Source organism: Staurois parvus, unplaced genomic scaffold (genome assembly GCF_062004578.1).
Source record: "Staurois parvus isolate SC_StPar_1 unplaced genomic scaffold, SC_StPar_1.0 ptg000464l, whole genome shotgun sequence".
Lineage (NCBI taxonomy): Eukaryota > Metazoa > Chordata > Amphibia > Anura > Ranidae > Staurois > Staurois parvus.
In genome coordinates, this window is record NW_028318260.1 from 1,971,868 (window position 1) to 1,988,333 (window position 16,466).

Sequence of the window (16,466 nt, forward strand, 5' to 3'; positions counted from 1 at the left end):
GTGCTGTGAGGACTGTTAGTAAACAAAGCAGCCCCCCTCCCAGTCGGAGAGCCTCGGTAATCACCGGCCGGTACCCGGTGATTGACAGCCGCAAATGACGGCAGGGGTAGGGCTCGTGCACACCCCTACCCGGGAATACAAACTCACATGTATATATAAAAGATTTTGCGCATCCCTGTTGCCCTGTAGCAGTATTTCTGGTATACGGCGGTGGGGAAGAGGTTAATCTGCCAGAAACCCAATGAGCTTCTAACTACCCGTTTGGGCTGAAAACACAATGGGGTTTATTTACTAAAGCTGGAAAGTGCAGAATCAGGCTCACGTTTGCATAGAAACCAATCAGCTTCCAGGTTGTATTGCCAAAGCTTAACTGAACAAGCTGAGGTTAGAAGCTGATTAGCTACCATGCACAGCTGCACCCGATTCTGAGTGAACCAGTTTTAGTAAATCTACCCCAATGCCTCTGCTGGACAGAAAGTTTTGTGAGCCCTGTCTAGTTATCTTTCCCTGGACCAAAAAAATACACCTTCCTCTCATAATCCTTCCATTACATGTACTCTGTAGTCTAAGGGGAAAGCTGGGCAGGGTTGATTTGTTTGGAATTACGATGCTGGGCAGGGTTTGTTTGGAATTACGAAGCAGAACAGGCATGGTACTGTCAGCTCAATAAGAAGGTAGGTGCTCCCTGGGTTTTGGCAGACCAACAGGTATTTGTTTTTGTAACTGAACCACTTATAAAAGGAGCCTAAATGGAAAATGCATGTATTTCAGAGACGTACTGCATGTTTTTTCCTCTACGTGTGTACGCTGCAGAAGAACACTCACAATTTATTTTAAGTGTCTGGTTTAGGAGATCATGCGATTTATGTATTAGCAAACCATCAATTTAGACAAACTGAAATGAACTTGTTACATTTGTAAAATGGTTATTCTTTAATACAAGTAAGCCATATATTAGTTGTGCAAATGGCAAAATAAACACCAGGACAGGGAAAAAAAAAATACATAAGGCCCTGCAGAAGATGCAGTCTAGTATTTCATTAACAGCAGAGTAAGGGGTTCTTGTATGCCTTTTCTACCAGGCCTCTAGTTCCCCAACAGATCTGTAATGGCTTATCTACTTAAAGCGGGGCTCCACCCAAATGGGGAAATTCCGCTTTAAGTATTTGTCCCCCACTCCCCATTAAGGATTGGTACCTTTGGGGAGCGGGTACCTGAATTTGACAGGTATCCGCTCCCACTTCTGCTGCGATTGCCTAAGGTGATCAGAAGCGAACGTTGTCCTCCTCCCTCCCCATAGTCTTCTGGGACACGTGACAAAGTGCAGCACTTCTTGTGCATGTGCAGTGGGCACCCAGCTGTGAATCCGCAAGCTGTCACAGCCGAGTGCCCACACTGAAGATACCGGCGCCAGGGAGAGAAGATGGCCGGTGAAACCATCTGTGGTGAGGACACCGCTGGACCGAGGGACATCTAAGTGACTGTATTTTAAAAGTCAGCAGCTACAGTTTTGTAGCTGCTGACTTTTTATTTTTTCAAACAAATACTTACCTGGCACCTTGCATTATTCTTTATACACCCATAAAAGGTCCACAGGTGCCCTGAGCTAGTCTGGTCCTCACAAGGGTTTGTTTCTGGAACTCAATTACCAACTTCTTTTAAAATGTGCTCATGTATGTAACAAAGTTTGTAATCCTGCCGTTTACAGTGTGGCCACATTATCCAAGTTGTGTTTTATTTCTGATATCATTGCAGAGGAACAAAAATCACAAAGGAAACCTCTGCTTATAATAAACAGGTTTTAGAACATGCCTCCTAGACAAACCTGCAGAACACAGAAAGGAATTCACTTTGTGCACTTACCTGTACTTTGCCACTTCAACATCCTCTGCAGAGTATCTTGTTACCTGCTGAAGTAAATTCTCGTTACACCCTCTACCTAATCAACAATTCACTCAAATGAACATAAGCACATGCATAAGAAAGGATTTTTAGCCTTCTACCTGAACTCAAAATGTTATAGGAAACATTTAGAAATGTTAAAGTGAATGTAAATGTTTTTTTTTTAATAAACAGGTTGATACTTACCTGCTCTGTGCAATGGTTTAGCATAAAGCAGCCCCAATCATCCTCTTCTCCCCCCCACACCAAGCGCACCCATAGCAAGATGCTTGCTATGAGGGCACTCATGCCTGCTCACTCCTGAGCCAGCTCTGTGTGTCCATAAGACATACAGAGCAAGGCTCAACCTTGCCCCCTCCCTCACTGGCTGTGATTGACAGCATCAGGAGCTAATGGCTCCCACTGCTGTGTATGAGCCAATAAAGGCATGACTGGAATGCCTAGCATTCACACAAAGGAAAAGTAGATACTGAAAGCATATGCCTGCACTACCAATCTGGTCAGCAGCTTTCCAGTACCTTTACAGTGAAACGAGGCAGATTTACTAAATGATTTGAGAATCATACAATAAACTGTGTGAATATTCAAGCCAAATATTAAATTACATTAAGAGCAAATTCCTGTTCACTTATTTCACATAATTGGATAAGTGAAGTGAATATTCACGCAATGTTGTGCAAAATTCTCAGCTCCTTTAGTAAATCCGCCTAAACCTCTTTATGGACATATAAGGCTTTTATGTGTACACTGGTCATAAATGTCTTTAAAAAATGCAGTTTCCACAGGGGTGTGGAAATTTAAAAAAAAATACTTGTCCAAGGACTAAATCGGGGTCCCAATCGACTTGTCCCTCATGACAAGCTACTTGTCCTGGTAGAAAAAAAATAATTTTTTTGCAGGACGGAAAATTTGAAGGGTTGCTGCTTATTAGGCAGAGGTGCTTTTAAAAATTAAAGGGGCTTTATGGCAGCTTAAACTTTCAATGTTTTTTATGCTTTGCTAGAAAAATTTTTCGCAGAGGTCCTAGAGAATAAATTAATTAGTGGTTGATGCAATTTTTTAAGTCACATGGTATTTGCGCAGTGGTTTTTCAAATGAAAATTTAAAAAACAAAAAACTTTTGTTTAATTTGAATTGAAAAAGAAATACAATATGCAACCCAGTTTTCTAGTAAAGATGATGTAAGGCTGAGGAAATAGATAACAAACATGTCAAGCTTTAAAAATGTGCCCACCCGTGCAACAGCAACAAACAATGTAACAATGATTTTACCATCCATAGGCAACTATCCAAAAGCCTTCACAGATTAGCACTTTAGATTTACAGAGGAGTTCTGGTGCAAGAATTATAGTCCATGATCTGACCTTCACGGTGATACCACGCATGTGTGGGATGGTCACTGCCTGCATACGTGCGGGACTGACACAGACGTTCGCATTTTTACACTGTCGCTTTAATTTTTTTGATCACTTTTAGTGCTGTCACAAGGAATGTAAAAATAGGCAGTGACAAGGTATTCTTTGACCCCAGATCCTCTGTTCTTAACAGCATTTGAACACACCAAGATCGATGTGATCAAATGCTTTCCATTTTTAAAAATGTCACTGGGGAAACTGGAAGTGATGTATGGTCATCGCTTCCAGCTTCCTATATCATAGAGGTGGACAGAGGGTTCCGGTCTTTGTCTGCCTCTCAGAGGTGTAGCTAGAATATTCAGGGCCCCATTGCAAGAAACCATGAAGGACCCCTGGGGCCCTTCCCACTGATCCTAAGGCCATTTATTATGGTCCCACAGCGCACCTCTTTCCTGTCATCCTGGGGCCCCTCCCATAGTGGCAGAATGCCAGGGATCGATCACAAGTGTGACCTTTGAGACCCTGGTAGTTCCGCCACTTTGTTAATCATGTACAGTCAACAATCTTCTACAGTCAACAATGAATCATGTACAGTCAACAATGAATCATGTACAGTCAACAATGAACAGTTTAATTGCTAGAGGATCCCTGATGATAGGACATAATTAACCCTTTTATTGCTGGCAGATGAGATCACAATTGGAAGTGCATGATTAACCCTTTCAAGTCTGTGTTGGAAGCATATGGTTAACCATTTCACTGCTAACCAATCCCTAATGGAAATGCATATTTCCACCAGGGATCTGCTAGCAATGAAATAGTTAATCATACACTTCCAACAGAAATCTGAAAGGGTTAATCATGCACTTCCAAATGGGATCTCATCTGCCAGCAATAAAAGGGTTAACCATGTCCACTCACTATTAAGTGTTAGCATGTGCTTCCTGATCACTCTCTCTCCACTCAGTAGTTGCTACACAGCACACACACACCAGTCCTGCAGCCTTCTCTCACAACAGCACACCTGTGGCAAAGAGTGATCACCTCCAAGGACAGCCACACCCCCTCAAGTCCCACCCAATCACTGCGAGCCTTGCAGAAGGCTCCACCTCAGGGTCAGTGATGAGTAGGACTACTGGGGAGCTTCCTGATCTATTCTGAGGGAGGAGGTGCCGATCTGTCCCTGGCATACTCTGCAGAGGCTTCTGCCACTGCCGCCTCTATGATCAGCCAGCAGAAGCGCCTGCAAGTCGATCGTGACAGCCCGCGGAAAGTGGTAGGAGGGTGGCTCTAAACCCTGCTGCTTGTCCACAGTAGGGCTGTTAAGTTAAAAAAAAAAAAAAAAAAAACCTTCTTGTCCAGCGTCGGGCAATAGGAATTCAATATCCCTGGTCCACACTAATAAGGGCTCCAAGTAGGAGAATATTACCTTAGTACAGACCATCAACCTAACGAACATCAATCTACAGACTGCAGTGCAGATGGAGATGACCCAAACTAACCCAAAGCCCACTTTTTGTTTATCAATTTATGTTATTAAAAAGCCTAAAGATCTGAAGATAACATATATATTTTTTTCCTTTCAGGTTTGGACAGAGTGAGGAAAAATGGTAAGTTCACCTTTGAAACATGTTATATGTTCCACCTGTTTTTTCAGCACCTTCTAACCCCGATCCCTTCTAACGCCCACCCCCACCCACCTGAGAGTGGGCAGGGCATCCGCTCCCACAATTTGAAAATAGCGCGGCATTTCGGGGCTTCACCCATACTGCTCCGTCATTCATTCACAGCTTCCTGTAAATGAATAGATTACAAGTATCATCAGCCATTGCAGCTGACAGCTTGTAGTTCTCAAAAGCATGTGCGCAAGTGAGCGCTCTCATAGTTCATTGATCTTCTGCTCTCAAGTAACTGCCTGCCCATATTGGTATGGGTAACCAACTATCCGGAGAGTCTGCAGGAACCCGACATTGCACTCATGATACAATGCCCTGCGAAAAAAAAAAAAAGGAAAATATTTACCTGTAAAATAAAATTTAAAAAGATCAAATTTCGTCAAATGTACACCAAAATGTATTCTGCTATATGTCTGTGCTAAAAATCCCAATACGTTTAAATTAATTGGTTTAGGTAAAAGTTGTACAACTGGCGGTATATATATATACTGGGATTTTTTTTTTTTTTTTACTAGTAATGGGGGCGATCAGCGACTTATAGCAGGACTGTGGCGGACCTTCTGATACTGGGGGGGAACTGACCTGTACTAATGGCATTGGGCAGGAAGGGGTTAACATGAGGGGCAATCAAAGGGTTAACTGTGTGCAGGGAGTGTTTTACTAGGGGGCCATGTCAGTGTGCTTCACTGTAATCACACTGCTCTGGATGGCTGTGCACAAACAGTCCTCCTTCCTGTCAGAGATCTTCAGAAATCATTGCGCGCCGGCGAGTAACTACTGGCCTGGACCCAGTGACTTACAGCCGCAAATGGCGGCGCGGGTAGGGCTCACGCACACCCCTTACCCAGAAATGCGAAATCACGTATATATAAAAGATTTTGCGCACCCATGTCTCCCTGTAGCAGTAATTCTGTTATAGGGCAGTCAGGTAGTGGTTAAAGTCAGTGTAAAGACCAGTGTGTTGTATAAACAAACGTGTTTAAAGTGCATTAATTGCATGCTAATGTGAGTTGCATTAAGCAGCCCATTTACTCACCACAGAGAAAACTGGACATACACCATATTTTCATCATAGTGACCCACAATGCCAAGATTGTTTACTTCTGTGTTGGGATGCACTACAATGCAGGTGCATTGCCGTGTTTTGGTACCATTCAAACTTTCAAAATAAATGGCAGCACAAAGCACTGCACTTATATGCACATTGTGATAAAGCTCACATTTGTATCATGTGGTAACACAACATGCTGGTGACTATCGGGTTTCTGCAAACTTTCAAATGCTATCTATCTGTGGCCTTCCTTTTCTGTCTGCCACCATTTACCTGGACAGGACATCAGGGGAAATCGTCCTTATGGGGATACAGCAATACCCATCCTGGCAGAGGTTTTAACCATTCCCAATTGTACAAAAATAAGTGTCTTTTTATTGCTGCTTTTGCCCCAGTTGGGGGAATTTTTCCTCACATCCTCTTCTATCTCACATCAGACAGAAGTGGAGAAGATATCTTCCCTCACTCCAAAGGAACAACGATTTTACCTCCCTTTCTGTATGGACACCCATCAAATGGAAAGTCAGTGAGAATAAATGTCCCAAAATGAAGCTAGAGACTACAAAGTTGATACACGTTATATTTTAACATAATACAAAACTAAAAGAGAAAAAGCTTTGCCTGAATTTGAGCTTTAAACACTCCTATGCTGCAGTTTCAGCTGTCAAGTAAAAATACATAAATACATAAAAAAAATACACTAATATGAAAGCACACAAAATTTTCACACAGCCAGTTATGAAATATAGAAGTATAAATAAAACAACAAATGCTACATTACATTTTTCTTTCTATATACTATTCTAAAATTAATATTAACTAGTACAGATATTGTCCACTAGATGCCTGTAGCAAAACATAAAAATGTAAGAAATCATTTCCTAAATATATTATATCAAAATAAGACCTAAATAAGACCTAAATTCAAATATTTTATATTAGTTAACTAATTATTCATATAAGCTTACATCCACATATAAGTAATCCAAGGCTTAAATCCATATGATTAAAAGTACATTTTCTATTACAGGAAATCCCAAACTTAGTTGATGGAACATTTTAATGCCCATGCAAATTATGTTGTGCTGCATCCATGGAGCACAAGTTTTACCCTAGGTTCACATCTGTGCGGGTGGTGCCAATGCTGATCCGCACGAAAATCCGTGCAGCCACACCACCCGCACAGAGGAATGCGGACCCGCGGAAGGATGCCATCAGTTCTAATGGCACGCCGCCCGCACTGGAAAACACAACCATACTGGGAACTGAGGTTCCTGTGCGGGCTGAGTTTTCCAAAGAAGTGCAGGGACTTGAATGGGCTCTCGTGCCCGTGGAAAATACAGCCCGCACAGCCGCATATATGTGAACCGGGAGTGAAACACATATCAAGATTTAAATTCAAATCAACATTACATATCAAGAATCGGTGAATAAAGCAGCACAAATGTGCCAGAGATGTCCAATCACAGCCAATTAATTCCATAAATCAGAAGTTACCCAAAACTTTTTCAAAACACACTGCAAATGCAGGTCGACTTTATTTGTACAAGCAATACATTATTTCACTAGGATAATCCAGAGGCTGGAAACTGTTGTCTTTGGCATATGGGTTTATTCTCAGATTTACTTATCTCAATGCACCCACAGCCCATATTAGTTTGAAATGTTCCCTTAAAAGCTAGCTCCAAGCTGTCTATAGGGACTTCACTTCTCTCTCCAAGTTTGCACTGCTGCCCTCTCATAGCACTAAATTCACACCTGGTCATTAAACTATCAAATGCCACAGTCATGGATTTTAGAAGCTATGGTATTTGATGGCAGAAAAAGATTGATAGGTCTTCGTGTCAGTAGAGGGAGGGTCTTAATCCTGATTAAGAAGTTGAGAGCTTGCGTGCAGAATGGCCCTAGAATCTAATTAATTCCACAAGAAATTATCTGACATTAGAAACTTCCCAGCGATTTCCTAAAACTGGACCACTCAGAATCTGGTGCAGCTGTGTATGGTAGCCAATCCACTTAATTTCAGCTTGTTCAATTAAACTTTTATAATAAAACCTAAAATCTGGTCAGAGCCACACCAGATTTTACATGCTCCAGTTTTACTAAATCTCCTCTAAGGCGTCTGCGCTTGAGCATTGTTGCTACATTATGTGCTATTATGTACTACTTATGTCAGGTTATGTTGCTTCAAGCTGATAAAACTTTCTATTTATTATCTACTGATAATATGAATTTGAGGATTTCATTACCAATTATACTCAGGCCAAGAAAGTTTGTTTTTTAAATAATTTTTTGTTACAGATATTTAATAAATAACATTTTCTGTACTAGCAAATATCAATGTATTATATATTAGGCACATCAAGCAATAAATAGGGCCTCTACTTTATTGGTTTCACAAATGTTAATAAAGTAGTGCTCTTTTGTAATACAAACATTATGTAGTACAATCTATTAAGTTCATGGTTTATTTGCTTCTCAAATGGTATTAACCTTGTTTGCCAACCCACTTACAGTCAAAGAATTTCAAATTAGGGACCCGTTTTTCAGTGTAGATATGGCTTGTAAACTGGCTGCCCAATGGGTAGCGTTTTAACTGGTGGACACATTGTGATTCAAATTAAGCCTTCAAAGTACACATAATTTAGCTGAAAATGTTAATTGTAAAGGCATATGCTAAAAATGTAAAGTGCACTTGTGTGCTACTGTGCACATTAAAGGTTTTACACAGGTTTTTCTTAACAAGCAGTAAAAAGACCTTAAACAAGCCATCAGTGACCTCCCTAGCTGCTTGTACTGTGAGGTAATTTATTCTCAAAGACCACAACAGAAACTCAAAGGGCATGTCTCACTGCAGTAAGGCACATCACATACATTAGTACGCTGGAGTAGCATTCATTTTGAATGGCACCCAAACAAGTTTTGGCAGCATTCTGAAACCCAAGACAAAACACTACTGCGTGTTGTTTCTAAAAAGGAGTCAGGTGCAGTTTTTACATTGTTGCTACATACATTGGCAGCTCATTCAAAATGAATAGGCTGTCTTAACACACATTTATCCATAGGGCATTAGGGAAAAAAATACCTTCCACTAGCTGTTACCTCCACCCTTCTCACTAAATACTTACCCATGTCCTGTATTGTCCCAGCCCTGTGTGCGCCAGCAGCAGCAGAATCGTAGCGAGCGCTATTGGCTCCTGCTGCGATCAATCAAATGCTGTGAGGGAGTGACGGGGAGGGGGGCCCAAGCCACGTCGTGTGTATAAATATATGCATACAGCCCAGTTCTGGAGTACCATAGGAATTTACTTTCTATGGTAGTACACTGAAAAGACGAGGAGCTGAGAGCACCGCCGGGGGACCCCAGAAGAAGAGGTTTGGGGCAGGTATTTTAGTTGTAAAAAAAAAATGATATATATATATATATATATATAATATATATATATATATATTATATACATACAATGTATACATACACACACGCTTGCATGCTCTTAAACAAAATGTTGCTTATACAGGCATTCTGCGGTATGTTTATGCCTGTAAAAGTACCTCTATGTTAGCCTACGTGGCCATGCACACATAGGCATTTACAGGATTCAGGGATGTTCAATTCATATCATCCGATGCTCAGGACATGTAGTTCTGGGCGCCAGGCGGGTAGGTTTTTTACCTTTAGCTCTGCTGCGGGCAAGCAGCAGGGCTCACTTGTCAGGCATTCAGGCGGCAGCCCACTATGTTGCCAACCTCCGCCCCCCTGCCAGGTATGTCTCTCGGGCTCTGCTTGCCCATCTGCGGATCTGGGACCAGTTCAGGGGGTGACGGTGGGTATGGGAAAGGGAGGACAGCAGACACATCTGTTCCCCTCCCCTTCTTGTCCGGACCCAGAAATGATGTGACATCACTTCCGGGTCCCTGTTGACAGATTCCCAGCCATCGAGGCCGAGAAAGAATGTAATGCAGTGCGCTGTGCACTACATTACATTCAGTGTAGTACAGGGGAGACATGCAGGGTCTTTCAAACCCTGGATGTCTCAAAAGTGAGAACCTGTCACCAAAATATCATCACATAGGGGACTTTTTGTCCCCTATGTGATTGAAAAAAAAAAAGTTAAGCAAAAAATATTTTTTTTATTTTTAAAAAAATTAAAGTTACACCCAAGTATATAACCCCCAAATTTTTCAAGGCCCCCCACCCCCACATACGTACGCACGTACAAACGTAAAAGCACGCTCTGGGGCGCCTAAGCATGAAAATGACGATTGCAATACACATTACATATCGCTGCGCACACCAGAATGAGAGCATTTTTGTGCCCTAAAATTAACTTGTGTATTTTTTACTGAACTTTTGCATTTCCTAGACCTGTGTGATACTATTATGTGACATAAAAAATTGGAACTACCGCTTTTTTATTCTCTAGGGTCCCTGCTTTCAGAAAATATATGTTATGGAGTTTTGTGTAATCTTCAGGCCTAAATGATTTTTTAAATGTGTGCAAAAAATGTTTTTTTTTGTTTTTAAAAGCCCCAGACATTACTTAAAGCAGTATTAAATACGGTTTTGGTTCAAATTTATTTATTTTTTATCAGGACAAGTAGATTGTCATGCGGGACAAGTAGATTGGGGCATCAATTTTGTTTCTGGACAAGTCGTTTTTTCAAAAATTTCCACACCCCTGAGGATTATTTGAACAGGAGCCCTTACAAGCACAAAAAAAAAAAAAAACACCAAAGGCATGTTCTAAGAGGAGCTTCTAGTCAGAAAAAAATGCACATAAAAACACAGATAAATGCGTGTGTATACACTTAAATGTATTCCAATGGCCAGGATAAATTAATATTCCAGCCAGCTGAATGCATTTATGCTCAATTGCCATACACGCATACATGTTATAACACTAGAGCTGTTTTTTTTGCCAAATTCTTATTTTCAGAAGCCTGTGTGCATGAGACCTAAACAACTTAGAAACACCCGCTGTTTGCTTACATAAGACTTCCAAGCTTCTGCTCTCTGTAGAAAGTAAAGGAGAAAGGAGCTGTGGTTTCAGTTCTTCTTTTGTGAATTTTGAAAATATATTTCCACAAAGTCTATAGCTACAGAGGTGAAGGAATTTAATGTTTTAAAGTGATTTTACTGTTTGTTCAGAATATGCATATACTTTGGTTGCATAGTCTGAACTCTTGGTGTGTGTTTCTCTTTCAAAAATAGATTTCCAAAATGAAAAAGCCCATTTAATTTTGATGGCATTCCCATGCAGATGTCAGATACTTAGCATTAAATTAACCTTTACTTTACCTTACTCCAGGAAACAGCTCCTTAACAAAAAAAATAAAAAATAAAAACTTTTTTCAACCTCACTTTCACATTTTTTGCAGTAATCACTTAGAAGGGATCACGGTGAATTTCTTTGTAAAGGTGAATTTTTCGATTTTTCTTTCCTTTTGTCCATCTTGTAGAAGTATGATGAACAAAGCCAATAAATACAGTATATTTTTTTCAAGAATAATTGAGCCCACTTCAATTTTCAGACACAGAGGTAGATTACATTCATAATTGAAGTTCACGGAGTATGCTTTTGGAATAATTTGACTTTTCACAGGTTAAAATTTCAGTTCAATGCAGTTTCAAAAACACAATCACTTTATTTGAAATGAAATTGAACAGTGAAAATTTAGAAAGAAGATTCTTGATGTTGATCTTCCACATTCAGCTTAGTTTTGAGATCTGTGAGCTGACTGAATCCTCTGCTCAGACCTGTTTGGAATATCAATTTACTATTCATACACAATAAACATTCTGTTTTCGTGACTGCTTTAAATGAGTGATCAAATAAAATCTGAATTTTGTTTTGTCAATATCACAAGTTAAATTTTATTTTCCTACAATGATACGTCAACTGATTAAGGCATAGCTGAAAATATTTTTGAAGATTATTAAAAAGAATAATAGCAAACACTGACATTTATCATTAATTAGAAATCTGCAATTGAGAAAGGTTTCTGTGCAAAACTTTGGATCACAGCCAGAATTGGACCATTTTAGGAATTCAGTACAGTCATGTAACAGAATAAAATAGCTTTCTTGGTCTGTTTTCATGCTTTTGTCCTACCGCTAGTAGTCAATTTAACCCTTACAAAATTCAGAGCAAAAAACAATTAGCAAATAATCTGCAATTAGGCTACAATGGAAGCAGCCATCCTCTGACTTACATGCCACACATAATTTCTAGGAAAGGCAAGCTGAATATATTCAATGAATTGTGACTTTTGAATCTAGTATGCAGCACTTGAGTTTATTTGGTGGTTGTTTTGTCAGAGCCTAAGCACACAAGTGTTTTGTTGTGGCAGTCCCTTTGAATGTCCCTCTACTGGATTTTACCAGGAGCTGCAATAAAAGTTTATGTAATCAAATGCTAGGTGCGGACATTTATCCAGAACCTGCTGTGTTTTTACCACATTGGCCTGATTTGTAGCATGCTCTTAGATGTTAGGCCCCATCCAAAGGGCCAATGCTAAGCAACAGGTTCCAAAATCTCCACCACCACAGCCATTTTAATATGGTACAATGAAAAATTAATAGTTTACTGAGCACTTGTACGTACTAAAGCATTTGACTTATAGCACCTTATCCATCCCAGACCTCAGGCAGCAGTCAACACCAAGAATGATTGTGCCAATTTTCCCATTTTATCTGCAGCACCTGTGATAAAGGCCTGTATTGCAGACAGACCAAAAAATAAATTTATTACAACTGAAGCAAACAGAATTCGGATCAGATTTGCATGGCAACCAACCAGCTTCTAGTTTTCATTTTCAAAGCTTAGCTGAACAAGCAAAATTTAGAAGTGGTTTGGTTGCCATGCACAACTGCTCCAGATTCTGATAAAGTCACCACAATGCTTTTACATGGGAACCACTATATTTCTGTGGGAGAACATCAGTCTGTTAAGCACTGCTAATTTTCTAATGGGGGATGTTTTCTTCGCAGAAACTCTCCTTGCCCCAAAAAAAGCATGTATGATCAAACACAAGCCCAATTATGTCTGTACATGTGTCAAAACAGTTGAAGCTTGCCCCAATCTTTGTGAAACTGCATCATAAGCTTTTGCTGATCAAAGATTTTTTTCTTTTAACCTTTCTTTTTTTAAAGTTGCTAACTGGCTTTAAGCATATGCATAGGACACTTAAAAACTATATATACACACACACACAGTATCTCACAAAAGTGAGTACACCCCTCACATTTATGTAAATATTTTATTATATCTTTTCATGTGACAACACTGAAGAAATGAGATTTTACTACAATGTGACATAGTGAGTGTACAACTTGTATAAAAGTGTAAATTTGCTGTCCCCTCAAAATAACTCAACACGCAGCAATTAATCTCTAAATCGCTGGCAACAAAAGTGAGCCATTTTCCCTCCCCGGTGTCATGTGACTCAGTGTTATAAGGTCTCAGGTGTGAATGGGAAGCAGGTGTGTTAAATTTGGTGTTATCGCTCTCACTCTCATACTGGTCACTAGAAGTTCAACATGACACCTCATGGCAAAGAACTCTCTGAGGATCTGAAAAAAATAATTGTTGATCTACATAAAGATGTATGAACAGGAGTCAGGCGCTGTGTAGTTTTGTGATAAAAGTAATACACCTTATATGGAGGTGTGCTTTTAATAATTCATATGGTAAAAAATAGATAACCAGCCTGTGGCTTTAAGAAGCCAGGTTCCAAGATGGACAGCCCGTCCGCTCAGAGGGAAGCAGAATGCCTGTCAGTGCAGGGACCACGTCCCAGCGTCCCAGATGACGTCACCATGATGTGGAGAGACGAGGGGGGGGGGGGGGGGGGACTCTTGCTGGAGCTGCAGCTTTAGAAAGAAGAGGCCGGTTGCCGGGACAACATGTTTCGCGCACATGCGCTTTATCAAGTCTTGAGACTTGATATCCAGACCGTTCTACATAAAGATGGCCTAGGCCAGTGGTCGGCAAGCCGCGGCTCGCAAGCCACATGGGGCTCTTTACAAACTTTAATGCGGCTCTTCTGAGTGCCGGGCGCCCGCTCCCCTCCCTCCTCTCGGGCGGCGGCCCCAAAAGTCAGGACTCTGCAGCTAGCTCAGCAATGGGCAAACTACGGCCCGGCGGACCTTTTAATCCAGCCCGCGGAGCGTGGCAAACATTGGCTGTCAGGATGTAGGCGGGGCAGCGTGACGAACTCCTCTCCTCTCACAGTCCGCCCTGAAGACCGGAACAGCGCGGGAACACGGCGAGAGGAACGCGCGGAGCAAAGGTAAGTGAATTGACACAATATGGGGAATGAATTACTATAGGGGGGACGAATTACTATAGGGGGGATGAATTACTATGGGGGACGAATTACTATAGGGGGGACGAATTACTATAGGGGGGACTAATTACTATAGGGGGGATTAATTACTATGGGGGATTAATTACTATGGGGGATTAATTACTATATGGGGGATTAATTACTATGGGGGATGAATTACTATGGGGGGTGAATTACTATATGGGGGATGAATTACTATGGGGGATGAATTACTATATGGGGAACAAATTACTATATGGGAGACGAATTACTATAGGGGGGACGAATTACTATAGGGGGGACAAATTACTATGGGGGATGAATTACTATATGGGGGATGAATTACTATATGGGGGATGAATTACTATATGGGGGATAAATTACTATGGGGGATGAATTACTATATGGGGGATGTATTTTCAGTTTTAAAAATGTGGCTCTCAAAATAAATTTAAAATGATGGTTTTGGCGAGATTTGGCTCAGTTGAAAAAAAAAGGTTGCCCACCACTGGCCTAGGCTATACGAAGATTGCAAAGACCCTGAAACTGAGCTGCAGCATGGTGGCCTAGACCATACAGCGGTTTAACAGAACAGGTTCCACTTAGAACAGGCCTCGCCTGTTGAGTGCACGTGCTCAGCGTCATATCCAGAGGTTGTCATTGGGAAAGAGACATATGATTTCTGCAGAGTTCGAAGGGGTGGGGGGGTCAGCCTGTCAGTGCTCAGACCATACGGCGCACACTGCATCAAATTGGGCTGCATGGCTGTCGTCCCAGAAGGAAGCCTCTTCTAAAGAGAATGCACAAGAAAGCCTGCAAACCATTCGCTGAAGACCAGCAGACTAAGGACATGGATTACTGGAACCATGTCCTGTGGTCTGATGAGACCAAGATAAACTGATTTGGTTCAGATGGTGGCAAGCGTGTGTGGCAGCAACCAGGTGAGGAGTACAAAGACAAGTGTGTCTTGCCTACAGTCAAGCATGGTGGTGGGAGTGTCATGGTCTGGGGCTGCATGAGTGCTGCCGGAACTGGGGAGCAACAGTTCATTGAGGGAACCATGAATGCCAACATATACTGTGACATACTGAAGCAGAGCATGATCCCTTCCGTTCAGAGACTGGGCCACAGGGCAGTATTCCAACATGATAACAACCCCAAACACACCTCCAAGACAACCACTGCCTCGCTAGAGAAGCTGAGGGTAAAGGTGATGGACTGGCCAAAACATGTCTCCAGACCTAAACCGTACTGAACATTTTTGGGGCATCCTAAAACAGAAGGAAGAGGAGCGCAAGGTCTCCAACATCCACCAGCTCCTTGATGTCACCATGGAGGAGTGGAAAAGGAATCTAGTGGCAACCTGTGAAGCTCTGGTGAACTCCATGCCCAAGAGGGTTAAGGTAGTGCTGGAAAACAATGGTGGCCACACAAAATATTGACACTTTGGGCCCAATTTGGACATTTTCACTTAGGGGTGTACTCACTTTTGTTGCCAGCGGTTTAGACATTAATGGCTGTGTGTGGAGTTATTTTGAGGGGACAGCAAATTTACACTATTATACAAGCTGTATGCTCATTACTTTACATTGTAGCAAAGTGTCATTTCTTCAGTGTTGTCACATGAAAAGATATAATAAAATATTTACAAAAATGTGAGGGGTGTACTCACTTCTGTGAGAATACACACACTCACACACACATAGTATCTAATAGCCTAGCGCCTTGAACTAAAGATCTTTAAACATATTCATAAACTGCATTCCTTCTGGATGCAATTGCATTGCTTTTTCTGACCAGAAGTAAAATAAATTTTATGTAAAGTACAAAAATTATTGTTAAAGTCTATTGAGAGACACAGTAATAGTATTATAATCTTGGACCAAAAGATTATACTGCCACACTATCAGGAGTTTAGGAAACTGGCAAAACCCTATTGCGCCCCTCCCCCCCCCCCCCAAAAAAAAAGACACTGAATGTGTGCGGATGCAACCATCCAGTACCTTTCTGGCTGCTTTGTAAGAAGAAAATTGTAGTAAAAAGCAGGATAGTATTCCATTATATAGGTTCCTATCAGCATAGGAAACAGGTTCCAGGGTGTGAGTAAACCAAAAGCAATGGCTGTGCACTATCCCCTTGCTGTTCAATCTAGCT